This window comes from Miniopterus schreibersii, assembly GCF_964146895.1.
Source record: "Miniopterus schreibersii genome assembly, chromosome: 9".
NCBI classification, from domain to species: Eukaryota; Metazoa; Chordata; class Mammalia; order Chiroptera; family Miniopteridae; genus Miniopterus; species Miniopterus schreibersii.
Window position 1 is genome coordinate 12136711 of NC_138118.1, and position 19225 is coordinate 12155935.

The 19225-nt window shown below is 41.8% G+C and overlaps 1 long non-coding RNA gene across 3 annotated transcripts in view; it reads left to right on the forward strand.

The window, feature by feature from the left end:
* Positions 1 to 19225, forward strand: part of LOC308562170 — a 68381-nt gene that overhangs the window by 16685 nt on the left and 32471 nt on the right. The window contains exon 3 of one of the 3 annotated variants that reach the window (XR_013999588.1): positions 12630 to 13146. The exons of the other annotated variants lie outside the window; for them this stretch is intronic. This is a non-coding gene — a long non-coding RNA (uncharacterized lncRNA). Of the gene's footprint in view, positions 1 to 12629; positions 13147 to 19225 lie in introns of those variants that run through there. 3 annotated transcript variants of the gene reach the window in all.

The window sequence follows — 19225 nt, forward strand, 5'->3', positions numbered from 1 at the left end:
ACAATAACGTTTAAATTCTTGAGAATTTAGATAGCAAAATTATCGGATAGAGAATATAAAACAATTATGGTTCAACTGTTTTAAGAAATTAAAAATGGAATGAAAACTGAAAAAGGATCAAAATATAAACCTAATAAAAATGTCAAAAATATTTGGGGGAAAAAAACCAACTAGAACACCTATAAATAAAATATAATTGTTGAAATTAACTCAGTGGGTGAATTAAACAGCAGAATATATTCAGGTGAAAAGAGTATTAAATGTGAAGGAAATACTCAGACTACAATACATAGAACCAAGGTGGTAAATGTGAAAGAGAGGTTAAGATACATGGGGGACTGTCCTGGCCTGTATGCTCAGTGGTTAGAGTGTCAGGACCTAAGGGTCCTGGGTTTGATTCCCAGTCAGGGACATGTATGGGTTGCAGGTTTGATCCCAGGCCCCAGTCAGGACATGTGCAGGAGGCAACCAATCAATGTGTCTCGTCAATGTTTCTCTCTCTCCCTTCCACTCCCTCTAAAACTCAATGGAAAAAATGTCCTCAGGTGAGGATTAACAACAACAAAAAGATACATGAAGGAAATAATAAGTAAGTATAACACATCTAATTTGGAATTCAAAATGGAGAAAATAGGGGAAAAGGCAATATTTGAAGACATAAAGGCTGAGAATTTCCCAAAACTGATGAAAAGACATGAACCCACAAATAGAGGAAACAAGAGTCCAAGATAGAAAAGATATAGATACATATATTTTAGTACAACCAAGGAATATCAAAGAAAAGAGAAGATCTTAAAAGCATGCAGAGAAAAAAGGTAGATAGTTTACAAAGGAGGGCAAATAGATATTAAGTTTCTCAATAGCAACAATGGAAGCCAGAACACAGTGGAATGACATTTTTAAAGTTCTGAAGAGAAAATAACTGTCAATCTAGATTTGTGGATTAGCATTTGTATTTTCATGAACAAGGGCAATAAAGACATTTTCAGACTAATATAGATTGAATTTACTACCAAGAAACCTTCCCTCAAGGAACTTTTTAAAGAATGTACTTCAGAAAGAAGAAGAAAAAAATCTAAAATCAAGTTCAGTATACCCACATGCAAAAGAATGAAGTTGGACCCTTACCTCACACCATATACAAAACTCAAAATGGACAAAGACCTAAACTTGAGAGCTTTAACCACAACACCCTTGGAAGAAAACATAGGAGTAAATCTTCATGATCTTGGATTTGCCAATGGTTTCTTCTGCTTGGCACCAAGAGCACAAGCAACAAAAGAAAAACATATATTGGACTTTATCAAAATTCAAAACTTTGTGCATGAAAGGTCATTATCAAGAAAGTGGAAAAACAACATACAGAATGGAAGATATTTGCAAATTATATTAATCAGATATCTAGTATCCAGAATTTTTACAATGAATTTATACAACTAGACAACAAACAAGACAAGTAACCCAATTAATAAGTGGGAAAAAGACTCGAATAGATATTTTTCCAAAGTAGATACACAAATGGCCAACAAGCACATGAAAAGATGTTCAACAGCATTGGTCACTAGAGAAATGCAAATCAAAACTGCAGTAAAATATCACTTCATGCCCAGTTGAATGGCTATAATTTTTTAATGGAAAATAAGTGTTGGACCAATGTGGAGAAATTAGAACATTTGTACATTGCTAATGGGAATTGTAAATGGCGTAGCTCCTGTGGAAAAAAGTTCAATGGCTCCTGCCCTGGCTAGATGGCTGAGTTGGTTGGAGCGTCGTCCCATACCCCCAAAAGGTTACAGGTTCAATTCCGGGTCAGAGCATATACTTAGATTGCAGATTTGATCCCTAGTCAGGGCACATACAGGAGGCAACCGATCCATGTTTCTCTTTCACAGATACGTTTCTCTCTCCCCCTTCCTCTCTCTCTAAAATCAATAAAAACATATACTTGAGTGAGGATGAAAAAAACTTTTAAAAATACAGTGGTGCCCTGGTTTTCTAATGTGATCCATTCCAAAAGACCGTTCGAGTTCTGAAACGTTCGAAAACTGAGGGATCCACAGCCGACAGCTGGGCCTCAGGATCTCGCCCTCAGTGGAAGCCGTGGGGCATGTTCGACTTCCGAGGCGTGTTTGAAACCTGAAGCATTTACTCCCAGGTTTACGGCATTCGTAACCCGAAATGCTTATCAACAGAGACGTTAAAAGACCGAGGTACCACTGTAAAAAATTTGATGGTTCCTCAAAGGGTTCAACATAGAATTACCATATGAACCAGCAATTCTACTCCTAGGTATATACTCCTCAAAAATGAAAACAGGTATTCAGTCAGATACTTGTACACAAATGTTCGTAGCAGCACTATTCACAACAGCCAGAAGGTAGAAACAGCCCAAATGTCTGTGAGTGGGTAAATGGGCAAATAGCTTTGGCATATTCGCACCATGAAATATTCAGCCACAAAAAAGAAATTAAGTACTGATACTTGCTATAATATGGATGAACCTCAAACACGTTGTGCTAAGTGAAAGAAGCTAGACACAAAGGTCACATATTGTATGATTCCACTTGAAGTATCCAGAACAGGAAAATCCATAGAGACAGCACATTATTGGTTACCAGAGACAGGAGGAGGAGGGGGGCGGGTAGGGGGTGGGAAGGAATGGGCAGTAATTGCTTAATTGGTATGAAATTTCTTTTTGGGATAATGAAATATTTTGGAAGCAGATAGTGGTGATGGTTGCACATCATAGTGAATGTAATATTAACGACTGAACTGCACACTTTAAAATGGCCAAAATTGTGAATTCTATTATATTTTACCACAGTGAAAAATGTTCACAGATGCAAACAAACTAGCAAACATGTAGGTAAATCCAGATGTCGTTTCTTATGATAAATGATCAGATTTCATTTGTGTGGTTTTTAAAATGATCATTAAAATAACACAAACTTGAGAAAGGAGTAATCAGTCAGAGCATTTTAATGTCGCTGGGACGCCCTATGAGAACCATTGGCTCTCAAGTGCTTTGGACTGTGATCCTCAATGAGAAATTGTTTATGTTGCCACCAGTTATACATTTATATGTATACGACTGAAACGAAAATCTCACAAAACAATCCTTGCCCTAGCTGTATGTGTTGTATATTTTCTAATCTAATTAATTTCATTTAAAAAATGCTGATTGTGTGCTGCTCCGGCCCATGTGGCTCGGTGGGTAGAGTGTCGGCATGGGTACCCAAGATTCGTTCCCCGTCCCTGGGGGGGAAGGGGCACGTGTGGGAGGCAACCAATCGATGTTCTCTCTCTTTCTCCCTCCCTCTCTCCTTCCCTCCCTTGCTACTTTCTCTAAAAATCAATGGAAAAAAGTATTCTTGGGTGCAGATTAACAAAACAAAACAAAACTTCTGATTGTGTCCAATTGCATGGATTTCACAACCCACCAATGGGTTGTAGCCCACTGCTTGAAAATATTGGTGTAAAGAGCTGTGGTGGCACTCCGGTAAAGATGCGGGCGAGAAGGTAGCAGGAGGGAAGGACCTTGAGCAGTTCAGGAGCTTCTCTGCTGGGTGAGCAAGTGTAGACAGGTGGTGAGTCTGCAGTCTCTTCCACTCTTGAAGATGCCACCCTCTTCCAGTATTGTAACCTCCATATGGCAAGAGAATATTTCTACTAGTGCACCAGAAACCTTTTGAACAACTCTGTGTCTGTGTAGTGTTCTGTGCATCACCAAGATAAAGCTCCCTTGGATGCAGCTAATGGAAAGCATTTCACGGTTATGCACGTTACACAACAGTCTGCTTCAGTTTGAAGAAATCAGGTGGCCTGAGTGGTGGTCTTATCCCTTGTTACCTTGGACAAGTGACTCTCTTGCTCTCGGTTTCAGTTCCCTCCTACATAAAATTAGAAGGAACTTTAAATTTTTCCTAAAAAAGGAATCTGTAATTCACTCTGACGAGTCTACACAGACCCCAGTTTCACACAATACACATACACATGCATTGCATTCAGATGCAGGACATTTAATGGGGACTCTTATGAAACACCCACAGAATTGGCATTAATCTGTTTTAAAACAAAGTGATGAGGTGATGATTTATCGAGCACATTTCTTACATATTTTCAGACATGTAACTTTTAATTTATAGGGTTTTTTTTAATTAGCTGTTGACTGAGTGCTGTGTAGTTTAATTACTACAACCTCAGGAGCTTTACCAAGCTGAGAATGGGGATTAGACCGGTCTGAGCCTGTACCAGCGAACGTTCCATGGGAGCTAAATGGCTCCTGCTTGACTTCTTGTCCTAGCTGCTGCAGGGTACCTCAGGGAGCACCATTTGGTGAGTTACATTTACACACAAAGTGTACACATCTGTTTTCCCACTACGATTATCCATTCATATGAGCTGGTCCTAGCAACCGTCCATGCTCTGGAATGGGATGTGACTAAGCGAGTCAGTGTCTTCAGTCCACCACTGTCTGGGAAGATTCCTATGAGATGAAAGAGTGGAAAAGACATTCCACACTCCAGACATACTGAACTTTTTTTAGTTCCATGAAAGCCTTTTGATGATCTTTGTTTATTGCCTTTTTTTTTTTTTTAACTTTTTTGTGTGTGGAAAATGTCAAACTTAGATAAACACAATAGTAAAATGAAACCCACTTTTTTACACGGCTTCCACTGTTAAATATCCTACCACTCTTGTTTCACCTGTACCAACCACCCACTCCCAGCCCCTCTATTATTATTTTTACAGTTTTTAAGGTAAATTTTGCATACATTTAAATGCATGAGTGTTAATTGAATGATTTTGACAACAAAATACACCTGTGTACCTACACCCTCACCAGGTTTCCATTTCATGAGAAGGGGGTCCTCCTCTCTTCCCAGGTGATCCCTCAGTGCCCCTCCCCCCAGAACAACCACTGAGTTTTTCCACCTCAGAATTAGTTTTGCCTATTCTAGAACTTCATATAAGTGGAAACATATCCTTCTTATATACCCTTTTGTGTCCACTTTTCTCAGCGGTACGTCTGTGAGATTCAGTCATGTTGTTGCATGCATCAGTACACTAATTCACCCTTTTTATTGACAAGTAGTAATATACCAAAACGTGTTTACCCATCGTCTTGATGGACATTTGAGGAGTTTTCAGTTTGGGGCTGTTGGGAATAAAGCTGCTATGCACATTCCTGTACAGACCTTTTGTGAACATATATTTTGCCTTACCTTGGATAATTACCTAGGACTGCATATTCTGGATCATAAAGAAAGCGTATGGTAAACAGTAAGAAACTGCCACACTTTGCCAAAGTGATTCTATCATTTAACATTCCCACCAGCAATATATAAGAGTTTTAATTGTTCCACAGTCTCATCAGTACTTGGTATTGTCAGTCTTAAATTTTAGCCATTCTAGTGGGTGTGAAGGACTCTCTCAATTTAGTATTAGTGTGCACTTCCCTAATGACTAGAAGTGTTACGCATATTTTCCTGAGCTATTACTTTGGCCTAACATGTTTCACGTGAGGTTCCCTAGTCCAGAACACTTACTACTCCCCCTGTCTAGTAAAGTGCATATTCCTTATCTTCTTCTCACTTTATTGAAAGGAATCCTTTATCCAGTAAAGTTGAAAGATAAGGAAATCAGCCTAAAGTCACACGAGAACCAGTTTTCTAGAAACATCGACCATTGCCTTTATGTAGTGCCCTGGAATCTTAGGGCAGGGAAACTCTCCTGTCCTGTACCTTCCTCTGTTTCCCAAATCAGGAAATACAAACCACCCAGGTCTTAGCTGCCCATTTGGTTTGATGTTAAGAGGTACAAGAAGCTTGTAAAGCTGGGACTTACGTGGAGACAGGGCCATACCAAAAAATACAAAGGGGAAGCACTGTGTGGAAGTTTTGTTGAAGAACAGTAAGCACCTCGGCTTCAGTATTTTTCTTTGGAGGGACAGTCCTGTGGCTTTCAGGCCTGTAGAGAAACGAAATGATTAAAATTTACAGCATGAAAAAGATTTCCTTGGCATGCAGACACTAAGTTCCCGTTGATTAGAAAGGCACCACATTCTCTTGCGAGCTGTGCTTGGTAAAGCTCCTCCCCTGACCTGTCCCAATGTCTTCTGTGAAAATAAGAAATTTTTCTCAGTCCTCCCTTAGCCTGACCTTCAGTGACTGTCTGGGGGTTGAGGAGAAGCCTGCAAGGACCGTGTGTGGGAAGAAATAGGACTGCTATCAGAATTACAGCTTTCCATATCTTGCCACCCTCGGTTGCTGGCCTTTTGGTTTCCTCCCACTAAGAGGAAGCTTTAATAGTGTGTTTATAATCAGTTATATGCCTGTATTTCTGGTTCATTATTCATATTCGCTTGGCACTCAGACTTCCTATACACGCTGGTAGTTTTCTATTGCCAATACCTGCATCCCTTAGCCTGAGAGCTTCTCTGGCTTCTCTGACCACAGGAGATGCTGGGTGCCAGGCAGGCTGGAAGTGCCAGGGAGGTAACATCCCTGGGAACAGCGTTCAAACTAATGACGGATGGGAGTTGGTGGCTAAATTCTCCATCTTTCTCATCCTTTGGGTGGGACAACTCTTAAGTATGCTCCACACCACCTCCCAGAGTTACTCAGTGGACATGAGCCCCTCTTTTCCACAACAGCAACATACCCATGGACGCATCCTCTCCTGGCTTCCTTCCCTTTCCTGGCAGTGCTTGCTGATATTACCTTCTAAATAAGCTCCTAGCCTCAATTTCAGTCTCAGGGTCTGCTCTGGAGAAACCCAATCTAGGCTAGCTTAACATCAAGCAAACTCGCTAATAAAATATTAGGATGAACATATTGTTAATAAATCTGATATGCTAAATGCTGCACTCCACCTCCCGCATTCCTAAAGACATAGAATTCACTACCTCTGAGTTTACCCAGTGTTATCGCTGAAAGGTTATTGATAGAGAATTCTTTTCAGGAAAAGATCTAGTTTGTTTGTTTTTAATCGTCACCTGAGGATGTGTTTTCCATTGATTTCTAGAGAGAGAGGAAGGGAATGGGAGGGAGGGGGAGAGAGAGAGAGAAACATTGATGTGAGAGAGACACATTGATTGGTTGCCTCCCACACACGTCCCTACTGGGGACAAGGGAACCTGCAACCAAGGGACAGTACATGCCTTTGACCGGAATCGAACTCAAGACCCTTCAGTCCACATCCGATGCTCTAATCACTGAGCAAAACTGGCCAAGGTGAAAAGATCTAGTTTAAGAATAATCCCCAAACCAAGGAAGTGGGGTGTCGCACATATTTGCGTTCTGATGGACAGTCAGCTGCTTGATTTCTCAAAGCAAATTGGTATAATGAATATTGTTTCTCAGCATATTAAGATACTTCCGGGTATAATAAAAGGTATCTTCAACATATCGATGTTTGGTTTTACTCACTTACCCTGGCCTGTTTTGGAAAACAAAATTGGAAAGCAAGAGAAATTGTGCTGAAGAGAAGAGATAGCTGATGCCGGGGTGTATGGGTGTGTATGGATGTGTGGATCCAGGAGTCCTCAGCATTCTTTGCCCTTCGCAAAAACATTAGCACAACTAAAGTATTGTGAAAAGTTTGGGTTTGTGGATGTGTCATGGGTTGATGAGTTTAGTAAATGTCTCCATGTAAGCCCAGCCAGTGTGGCTCAGCAGTTGAGCGTCAACCTAGGACCCAGGAGATCACAGTTCAATTCCCGGTCAGGGCACATGCCCAGGGCTCAATTCCCAGTCAGGGAAATGGAAGGGGCAGCTGATCAGTGACTCTCTCATCGTTGATGTTTCTATCTCTCTCTCTCCCTTCCTCTCTCTGAAATCAATACATATATAAAACAAAAAAATAGCTCCACGTAATATTTTTATGGGTCAGGAATCAGAGAAATATTACAAAATTGAGACAATGTCCGGGTTCCGTGGCTCAAGATGGTAGAAATCTCCTGGCACCGGGATACCTTTCCCTTCCTTGTCCACTAGATTATTTCTTCTTCAATCCCAATTCCAAATCCAGAGATTTAGGCCTACTCCCACAGCCCTCTTCCAAACATTATTTTCCAGGTAGTTTAATGTTAATTCCATTGTTCTTTATTAAATTAAAAAAAAAAATGCAATTGCTACTTGATAAGGGCTGATCATTGTTCCAGTTTTATAATTAATCTGAATTAAATACATTATCTGGTTTATATGAATAAGCAAAACTTCTAGTGCCCTGGGTTTCTCTCGTGATGCTTTCAGAGACATTCTTGGGTCAACATTGTGCACCACACAGATACCACTGGTCCAAGTCACAGATTCTAGAGTTCTCCGTCTTTTTGCTAATCAATTCAAAACGACAGACTTTGTACACTTTCTGTAGCCAATATCCTGGCAAACCGAACACCTCTCTTGTTCTCCCCCATGTCTTGGTTCCCGAGGAAACGGGCAAGTGCTAATAAACACCTATTCTGGTTGCTCGTTGATAATCCTCAGGCCTGTTGCCTCTACTCTTCCTTGTCTCAGGAGGCTGACCTGCATGGGCGATGTCCCCCTCTGGCCAGTGGGAGGTCCCTGCAGGAGATCAGGATGCAGGAGAGGGATCCAGGGTATTTATCCCTCCCCCTCACTGTCTGTTCACTCTGGTTCTATCAATGAATTACCACCAAAGCTACAGCTACCATTGGGCATCCCTCTTGTTTTGCTCTCAGCCAGGCTCTGGTCATAAGATTGTGATACCGGGACTGGATTTTAAGAATAAATTTGTTTGAATAGATGGTGAAGGGGGAGAATGCACTGGGAGACAAAGAGCGGAAGTAAAGTTTTGGAATTATGAATGAAAGCGAGCATATAGAGGGTAGTGAGAAGACCATCCTGTCCCAAATGGGGAAGTGGTCACAAATTCGGTGGGATGGAGATCATTGTACCAGATGGTCTTAATAGGTGAAGGAATTTAGATGTCCCGTGGTGGATGTAAGATGCTGCTGGGATTTCTTGGCAGGGAGATCATTTAGTACAAAATCTTCAGTTGTCACAACAGGCTGGTTTTCGTTGTGACTCTTGGCCAGCTTTTGACTGGGAGATAATAAGGATCCTGGTGGTTGAAAGAGGCGATGATTCATGTGTATTTTGACTCCTTTATAAATTTAATTTTAGCCTGAATCATAGAAAGAGTCTGTAGCCTTTCCCATGGTTTTTGTTGGCAGCAGCCCTGTGCTCCCATGGGAACAGACATACATACCTACCCACACCGTCCTCTTATATTTGCGCTCAGCGTCTGTTCACATGGATGATTTTCATCTTTTCTATGGAGCATATTCACACATAAGCTTAAAGCATAGTCTTTCTTCTACAGCTGAGGATTCATTCTGAATTGTTTTCAAACACATATAACTCTAGGTATAGCTCCAAGCAAAACATGATGAAAGCAGGCACTTGGATAGACCATGGAATAATGATGTCACATTGAATGCCATCTGCTGTACAGCTCTGTGGGACCAGATGAAGGAAATATGGCGCCTTGTGCTTCTCCAGTGGTTAATTCTGGAAGGCCTTTTCTAAGCTCCAGTCTAAATAGGAAGAGCCCACGTCCCATGTGTTCAATACCTTTGCAGTCCTAGGGGTGACAGTGCCCTTTTCATCTTCAGGAAAGGAGTTCTCTGATCATAACTGCAGAGCAGCAAACACTTACCTCCATAATTCTGCACTGAACTCTTTGCTCACACAAAATACACTAGTTTTTATGTTACTTTGCCAAATTTTAATGGCCTGAAATCCAAAATAGATGAAGTTAAACAATAGCAGTTGTGCGTTTTCAAGAAACTCTGGTTACTGAAGATAGTGCTTTCCTTAGTTTATATAAAAAACATTTACTGCCTTGGCCGTTTTTGCTCAGTGGTTAGAGTGCCAGCCCGCAGACTGAAGGGTCCCAGGTTCGATTCCAGCCAAGGGCACATACCTCAGTTGCAGGCTTGACCCCTGGCCCCCGTCGGAGCACATGCAGGAGGCAACCAATTGATGTGTCTCTCTCACATCGATGTTTCTCTGTCTCTCCCTCTCCCTCTCCATCTCTCTCACTCTCTCCCCCTTCCACTGTCTGAAAAGCAATGGAAGCTGTAAAGAAGAAGGATCTCGTACCCTTTGGGATAGTATGGAGGGACCTGGAGAATATTATGCTGAGAGAAATAAGCCAGGCAGAGAAAGACAAACATCACATGATCTCACTCATATGTGCAATCTAAAGGACACAACAAACTGATGCACAAAATAGATTCAATGACATGGAAGCATGGATCAGACTGACGAATGTCAGAGGGAAGGTGGGGGTGGGTGGGTGGGGAGAGATTAACCAAAGAATTTATATGCATATATGCACAACCCATGGACACAGACTTGAGTGTAGTGAAGGCCTGGGGAGGGGAGAGGGTGCGGGGTGGAAGGAGTCAATGGGGAAAAAAGGGGGACATCTGTAATACTTTCAACAACAACAAAATTTAAAAAAAGAAAGAAAGAAAAGCAATGGAAAAAATATCCTCTGGTGAGGATTAAAAAATAATAATTAAAAAAAAGAATTTACTGATCTAGCTTCTAGATTATGTTCTGGTGGTTCAGGCATGAATAATACTTCTCTGGAGTGTTAAGACAGATACATTAAAAATAAGCTGTAATCAAATGTACTAAGTCCTTTAACAAAGGTGCACCAGCTCTCTGGGCACGTGGAAGAAAAAGCATCTTTGACTCTGTGGTTCCAGGGAGGCTCCCACAGGGCCAGAGACATTTGGACAAGTCTTGAAGAATAATCAAGGGCCCCCTAAGTGGAGGGAGAGCACCTAAGGCAGAACACAGAGTAAATAAAAGCACTGAAACGTCCAAGTGAAGTGCTGGCTGTTACTTCTTTCGTTCCAGACGACACAAGTCAGGAATCCAGGGAGAGACAGGTGTCTGGGAGGCCGCCCTCCTCCCTCCTCAAGTACACACTTCTCAGCTCAGAACAGCTGCAGGCAGAAATTTCAGGGCTGAAAAGTCCGGCGGCGAAATGATAAGGGTGGGACTTCCTGGAGAGCAAAATATTTTCAAACTCTTTCATAGAAATGGGACAATAGACTCAAAATAACTGCAGGTTTTCCAGACCATCAGGAAACACGATTTCACGGGAGGAGACATATTCCCCTACAGGGAACTTAAGGGAAATGCCCTAGGTTTTAGGAACCACCAGCGATCTCAGCCTTCTTCCCAGTCCCAAGAATGTTTCATTGTTGTTTTCCAGCCATGTACTTCTCACTTTTCTAAAATAGGAGTTTGTTTACTCCCTGCATCAGTGTCCTAGGGTTGCCAGAACACTACAAGCTTGGTGGCTCAAAACAACAGAAATTTACTCTCTCACAGTTCTGGAGGCCAGAAGTCTGAAGTCAAGGTGTCAGCGGGATTGGTTCCTTCTGGAGACTCGGAGAGTCTGTCCCATGCCTCTCTCCCAGCTCTGGCAGTTGCCAGCAGGCCTGGGCTCCTGTAGGCCCAGCCCTCCAATATCTGCCCCATACTTGCATTGCTTCCTTCTCTGTGTCTCTGCGTGTCTCAAATCTCCCTCTCTCTCCCCTCTCTCATAAGGATACCAGTCACTAGATTTGGGACCCACACTAAGTCCAAAACGATCTCATCCCAAGATCATTAATTGCCTCTGCAAAGATCCTGTTTTCAAATAAAGTCATTCCCAGGTTCCAGGGGTTAGAATGCAAATATGTCGTTTTGGGAAACAGTATTCAACCCCCTTTTCATTGCCCTCTTCTGCTATGGATATCTTCTGAGCACTTGTAAATGGGCTGTTTGACCTTGTCCAGAAACCAGATATTGGGACAGAAAGACACAGTGTCTTAACTCCCATTGAACAGGAGTAAAGTAAAGGGCCAAATTATCCAGCTTCAGGTCTCCAAGAGTTTTTTACTAGAATCTTTGAGAAGAGGCTCATCAAAGGATGTGAGCTCTACTTGCAACAGGTCTAGAGTGAAGACATTTTTACTAGAGAAAGGTGCGGCTACCTCGAACACAACTTCCTTGCCTTTTACAATCCCTGTGGTTGTAATAGACTCAGCCTCTTGCAAACTGGAACAGAGTGTTTACAATTCTAACAGCTGGGCTCTGATTCCTTAGCTAATCAGTGGCTGCAGGGTCCACCAGAGTCAAGAGGCTCGGAGAGCAAAGCCAGTTCACCACATTTATTGAGGGTTAACATCAATTTTTGCAGAAGAGCACTTTCAAAACGGATTGAGTAAAGCAACTTCTGCTTTACTTTTATCTGTCTTTTCTTAGAACATATTCTCAAGACTCTTGGCATTCTTGATTTCCTCAAGAAATGTGTATTTCTTATCTAATTACTATATAATGTCTTCCTGAAACAAAACTACATGTTAGGGGTTGTAAATAAAACATACCCAAACTTAGTTAAAGCTAATCTCTCTTGTTCCAGGCCTGCACCCAAGTGGCTGAGCGTGGCTGGAGACTCAGCCATGCTGATGCTGTCACTTTAAATGAATGATCACTCAGCTCAGGTGGGCCTTTGGTGCTACTTGCCACCCTTCCCCACTTCACTTAGCTCCCTGTTCCTGATCCTGAATGACTGTTGCACACCTTCTCTCTCCTCAGTCGTCCAACAGTGCCTCATCTCCAGTCCTCAAATATCAGCTGACTTCCTTGCTTCTGTGAAAAATTGTGCAATTCAGAAGAGCACTTCCAAAAGACTGGAATTCCTAGCAGATCTACCTAATACATAGAAAAAAATCCAAACAGGCAGCCAAAATAGGGAGACAAAAAAACAAGCCCCAAATGAAAGAAGAAAAGAATTCTCCAGAAGAAGAGCTAAATGAAATGGAGATAAGAAATCTATCAGATACAGAGTTCAGAATACTGATCATAAAGATGCTCAACAGCATGAAAAAAGATATAGAAACTATGAAGGAAATTAAGAGTGACATAATAGAAATTAAAAAAAAAACAAACATTAGAAGGAATAAACTGCAGATTAGGAGAAACTGAGGATCGGGTCAGCGAATTAGAAGACAAGGTAGAAAAAAGTCAATCAGGGAACCAAATAAAAAAACAATTAAAAAACAGGAAGACAATCTACAGGAGTTGTGGGACAACATGAAACAACAATATTTGCATCATAGGAGTGCCAAAAGAAGCCGAAAGTAAACAAGGGTTAGAGAACCTGTTTGAAGAAATAATGGCAGAAAACTTCCCTAACCTGATCAAAGAAAAAAAATCACACAAGTTTAGGAGACAGAGCGTTCCAAGCAAGAAGAATCCAAAGAGGCCCACACCCAGACACATCATAATTAAAATGCCCAAAATTCAATACAAAGAGAGAACCTTAAAGGCAGCAAGAGAAAAGCAATCTGTAACCTACAAAGGAGCCCCCATAAGGCTGTCAGCTGACTTCTCATCAGAAACTCTACAGGCCAGAAGGTAATGGCATGAAGTATTCAAGGTAATGCAAAACTAGGATCTGAAACCAAGAATACTCTATCCAGCACAGCTATCATTCAAAATAGATGATGAAATAAAGAGCTTTCTAGACAAAAAAGGCTAAAGGAGTTTATCACCACCAAACCAGCACTGCAGGAAATGTTAAAGGGACTGCTATAATAAGAAGTTGAAATAGAGAGAATGAGAAACATAGGCATAAAGAAATAAAATGGCAATAGATAAATACCTATCAATAATAACCTCAGATATAAATGGATTAAATGTCCCAATCAAAAGACATAGGGTAGCTGAATGGATAAGAAAACATGACCCAAATATATGCTGTCTACAAGGGACCCACCTCAGGACAAAAGACTCACACAGGGAGGAAAAAAATTTAAAAAAACTTATGGAGGACTTTAAAAGAGAGAACAGCAGCAATATAGTCACAGTAGGGGACTTTATCACCCCACTGACTTCACTGGATAGGTCTTCCAGACAAAAAATCAACAAGGAAACAGTGACCCTAAATGACACACTAGATCAGATGGATTTAATTGACATTTATAGAACATTCCACTCCAAAGCTGCAGAATATGCATTCTTCTCAAGTGCACATGGGACATTCTCAAAGATAGACCACATATTAGGACACAAAACAAGTCTCTACAAATTCAAGAAGATTAAAATCATATCAAGCATCTCCAGCAGTTACACAATGGAATACTATGCAGCTGTAAAAACAAAGGATCCCTTACCCTTTGAGACGGCATGGTGGGACCTCGAGAGTATTATGCTAAGCGAAATAAGCCAGTCAGAGAAAGTTAAGTGTCACATGATCTTACATGTGGAATCTAATGACCAAAATAAACTGATGAACAAAATAGATCAAGGGACACAGAAGCATGGAACAGACTTACAAAATCTCGGAGGAAAGGTGGAGGTGGGTGGCTGGGTGGGGAAGAGTCACATAAGAATTTATATGCATATACAGTGGGACCTCGATTTTCTAATGTAATCCGTTCCAGAAGACCGTTCAAGTTCTGAAGCGTTAGGAAACCGAGGGATCAACCGCTGACAGTTAGGCCTCAGAATCTTGCAGGAACTTAAGAGGTATACCAATTTTATATGGATTTTTTATGAAAAGAAAAGTAACAAAAAGTATTAAATTATGTCTTTAATTATCTAATACTAATTAAAGTATTTAAAATTATTTGGAAGAGGAAAGCCTACATTCATTAATGTAAATATACATATATGTTACCCTAAGTTCTGGGGGTGCAGTATATTCTGAAAAAAAAATTGAGTCTAAATGTTGGGAAGTTAACAGCGACTCTACCTCTAGTCAGTTACATGGCTTGTGGATTATTTTTGTTAAAAAACAAACAAACAAACAAAAAACCTACAGCTTATATGTTTGCTACGATGTTTTGTGTTGCTATAGCCTGCTGCTGAGGGGTAGCCTAAATGCATATTTTGGGCAGTGGTCTGACACCTGTATACCAATGCACCAGATCTATTTTTTTTAACTTACTTATTTAACAAGACTTTTTATGTTGCTGACTAATGTGCCAGAAATGGTTCTAAATCCTTTATGAGTGTTAAATTATTCAATCCTCATACCAACCTTATGATGTGGGCTCTATTATAATCCCCATTCTATTGATGAAAAACCTGAGGCGTAGATTGGTGACACAAATGCCCCAAGTTCACACAGCCACTAATTGGGGAAGCCAGGATTCAAGCCCAGGGTTCAAACTCTCCATACTCTTAATCACAGTGCCTTACTGCCTCTATAGAAAAGTGGGTGCATTTTGAGAAACCATTTTTGTAGGGAAGGCAGATGGAGAGGGGAAATGCACCCCAGACAGTGATAAATACAGTGTTCACCAACAGCAAGCTATTCCACGGTAGTTATTTCTGGTTTTGATAGAGTTTCTGGACCAGAAGAAGAAGTGAATTCAGCATAAATTGTGCATGTGGACAGGGCATTTGGCAAGATCCCTTATGATTTGTTTTAGGAAATGTGTAATCATGGGAGCTGGTTTCTAGATCAATTAGGTGAATTCATGTGCAGTTGAATGGCCATACCCAAAGGGTGCTACCTACTGAATTTCCTTTCAACCTGTTAAGAAGCCTCTCGTGGCAGGTCACAGGGCTTTGTGCTTCCTCCTGTCCTAATTTAACTCCTTAGCAATGTTGTTAATAAGGGACATCATTAGAAAATCAATCCAATTTGAAAAAGATATGTAACTGGTTCTAATGGGGTGGGGTTGGGAGAGGATAGTTAATGTGCTAAAGGCTAGAATGGAGAAAATTAATCTAACAAGATGGAATTTAACAGCCATGAGAAGTCCTTTACTTAGATCCAGAAAAACAAACTGTTCAAGATCTGGGTGGGGAAGAGATGGCTTAACAACGTCACATGGAAAAAAAGCAATCAAGGGTTTCCGCTGGCTGGAAGCTAAATGTGAGTCAATGGCAAGTTGTGGCTACTCAACAAAGCAAAACAAAGCCCTAAAGAAATTTTAGCCTGGAAAAACAGAATTGTAGTGTCTAGGCCAAGGCGAAAGAACCCATCTGTTTCCCTAGTCAGCCCATACCTGGGGGACTGAGTACTATTCCAGGTACCTCATCATAGAGGGGCAGCATCCGACCATAGGGGTCCAGGAGAAAGGGGTGGAGAGGTGCGAGGCTGAAACCACGTGGTGAAGACTGTCTGCAGGAATGGGAAATATAATTAGTCAGGGATTTAATGTCTTCAATTATCTGGGCAGGCGTGGGCAGGAGGCGGTGTTCTAAGAGAGAGTTTGTAAGAGATAAACTACTTACTCTGTGCCACTCCCTTCTATAGAAAAACTGTATAAAGGGAGCTTAGCGTTGAGTGGTTACTCTGCCCACTTTATATGTGTCCTTACTTTATATGTGTCCCCACACCAACTCTCTGAGACTCTTATCAATGTGTTTCTGACACCTTAGCAGAATTCAAATAACACTTCCTTTTGAAGACCAAGCGCGGGGAAAACATACGCTTGTCAAGGTAAACACACTATTTGACACTGGATTCTAGTATTCAACTTGAAGGTTCATGATCAACTTCAGAAGGAAGGGCTCTCTGCCCCCAGGATCCAACACAGTGGTGGACCGTTTACTTTCTGTACTCAGACCAGAATCAGACTGGGGAGGGCAGTAGGTGGACTTCAAGGAGGCTGCCGCATCCAAGAGCAGTGCCTGAGTAACAGGCACCTGGCTCTGTTACCAAACTAAAGGGGTTCATTGGCCTGCACGCATCAGAGCCCAATCAGGCGCAAACAGGAGTTGGCAGCAAAGAAAGTGAAGGTTTGTTGAAGGAAATGGCACCAAACCCAGAGTCGCAGGTGAGCTGTTGCTCTAAGACATGGTTCCCTGGGAAGGGATTGCATAGGGGGCTAAGAGAGTTAGGGTGGTGGTCTCCACCGATTGGTTGGCACTACGGCAGGGAATAGTTGATCACTGCATCTGGTCCTGATGTCAGCCACGGGGTGGTTCTGTCTGGTTTCACAAGTACTTGGTCGGTGGGATGGTTTTGCTTTCTGGGCCTGGAGCTGAAACACAACTGAGGCCAAGATGTTATCTTTAGTTAGATCAGAACTCTGTCTCTGTGGTCAACAGACTCAAGGCTTTGTTCCTAAGAGTATCTGATGCTGACCGGAACCTCATTGTCCTGAGAGCTTAATGATTAAGGGAGTGGGACCTGCAAGGGAGAGGCAGGTGGGTGAGTCAGGGTGCTCCTAGGCTGGACAAGGCCAGTTGTGAATCAAAAGGAATGAAGGAGAAAAGCTCAGATGAAAGAAATGAAGTTTCTGCGCGGTTACACCTCCTTCCACCTCAGCTATTTCTGGCTGGTAGACAAAACAAGAATTTCAGGGCTGCCCATGTCGCCTTGCCAATGCCCATCCCAGGCTTAGGCTATAACCACTTCCAGTTGCTGCTCTGCTTCACCAAGTCCCTGCCCACCGGTTCTTCAGAGAAGACCTACTCCTGCTTACTCTATATTGAGATTTAGTTTATAAACAAGAACTTGAAGATCATATTCAAGAAATTATTTTTAAAATACTAAGGAAAGTATTTGAATTTTAGCCAATCACTCCTGTGCCTCCATAGGAAATATAAATCTTGCTCTCTGGTGTCCAGGGCTGTCCAGACACGGGTCAAATATATCTTTTAGACTTTGTTTTCCATTACATCCCTGCCTGGGTCCTTTGTTTCATCTAAACTGAATTTCTCATCCCTAGTATCATATGGCCCTGTCTTTTCCTATTGTTCCCTTTATTTGGAAAGACTTCTTTCTCTATCTTTAAAAAAATATATTCACCTCAGCATTTCAAATTTCTTGAAGTATCGCCTCCTTCATAAAACCTTTTGACCAGCAACCCCCACCCCATGGATGAGATTTCTTCTTTGTTGAGCTCCACAGCACATGGCTAAGGCTTTCGTATGGCACTTCTGTTACTACTTAATCAGTCTCCAAGACCAGCTCACATATTGAACATATTTTGTCCCCTAGGTTTATAAAAACAGAATGCCTAATGGTTTCATATTGCTTAATGACTCATTGTAACACATTTTCTTAGTGGAAAAAACAATGCAAGGCAGCGGCACAGTTTTGCCCTGAGCATTTGTGCAGCTGGTAATTTGGACCACCTATAATTGGTAGTAGTGTACAGTGAGATAACAGCTCTAATTTTCATCTAGCCTTGCCTTCAGAAACACTGTTGGCTCTCTCTCCTGTCCCTTGGAGATGTCATGGCCAGATCCAATGACTCTCCTTTCACACTTGGGTCTAATTTTTCAGGTGTTAAAGGGTCCATCTAGCTAAAAACTCCAAACTACCATCCATTTCAAAGCGTTACCCTCCCCTCAGCTCAGAACCGATGTCTGCTCTTTGCTTTCCCCTCCCCCAGCTTGTCCTGGCAAGGACACCTGGAGCCACTCCTAATAAAAGGCTGGAATATCTCCTTAAACTTTGGGGGAAAATGATGCCTACCATAAATGAAGAGGAGATGCTGGAAATTCCTTGGCACAGAGGAACAGGCCAAAGGCTCGGAAAGGTGGGCATGTTAGAACTGACTGATGGTGCAACACCAGAGAACCACTAGATGACTGCGTTTCTCAGGAGACAAAGAGGACACTGTCTTCCCTGAAGCATGAAGGAATGCTTTCTGGGTGAGACACCAGCTTCATGGGGGAGACACCAGTGTCTTGACAAACACAGTGTTGTCTGTCCACTGTAGGCCAAGGTTGACAGCTGGAAATACTTCTGGGAAACTGGGCTCCCTGGTGTCAATGGAAATTATAGGATTCTGGAATAGCAGAAGCAAGTGGACAGCATATAACTATCAGAGCAAAGGTAAGATTAGTGGAATTCATTGGCTACATTAATTGCCACAATAAGCCTCTAGGAAGACAGGTTGATACAATTATCTGAGTGACTAACAAGGCCAGAGTGACAACCAGGGGGCCTTGACCGTCAAGAATCTGCTGGCAAGGACTAATAAACCATGGTGTCCTAGGAGCAAGACATATGGGCAGGCAAATGAGGGTACTGATTGATTTATATACCCAAAAAAGATCTTGAGTGGGTCAGCACCACAATGAAAAACAGTCTCTTCTATAGTTTCAAGAGTTGAGGTGGTTTTCAGGTTCAGAATCCATTGGTTGAATGACTGTGCCCTCTTGAGGAAGGTCCCTGAAACACCATAGCAAGCAGATGTAGTAGCTATTCTTCCTCAAAG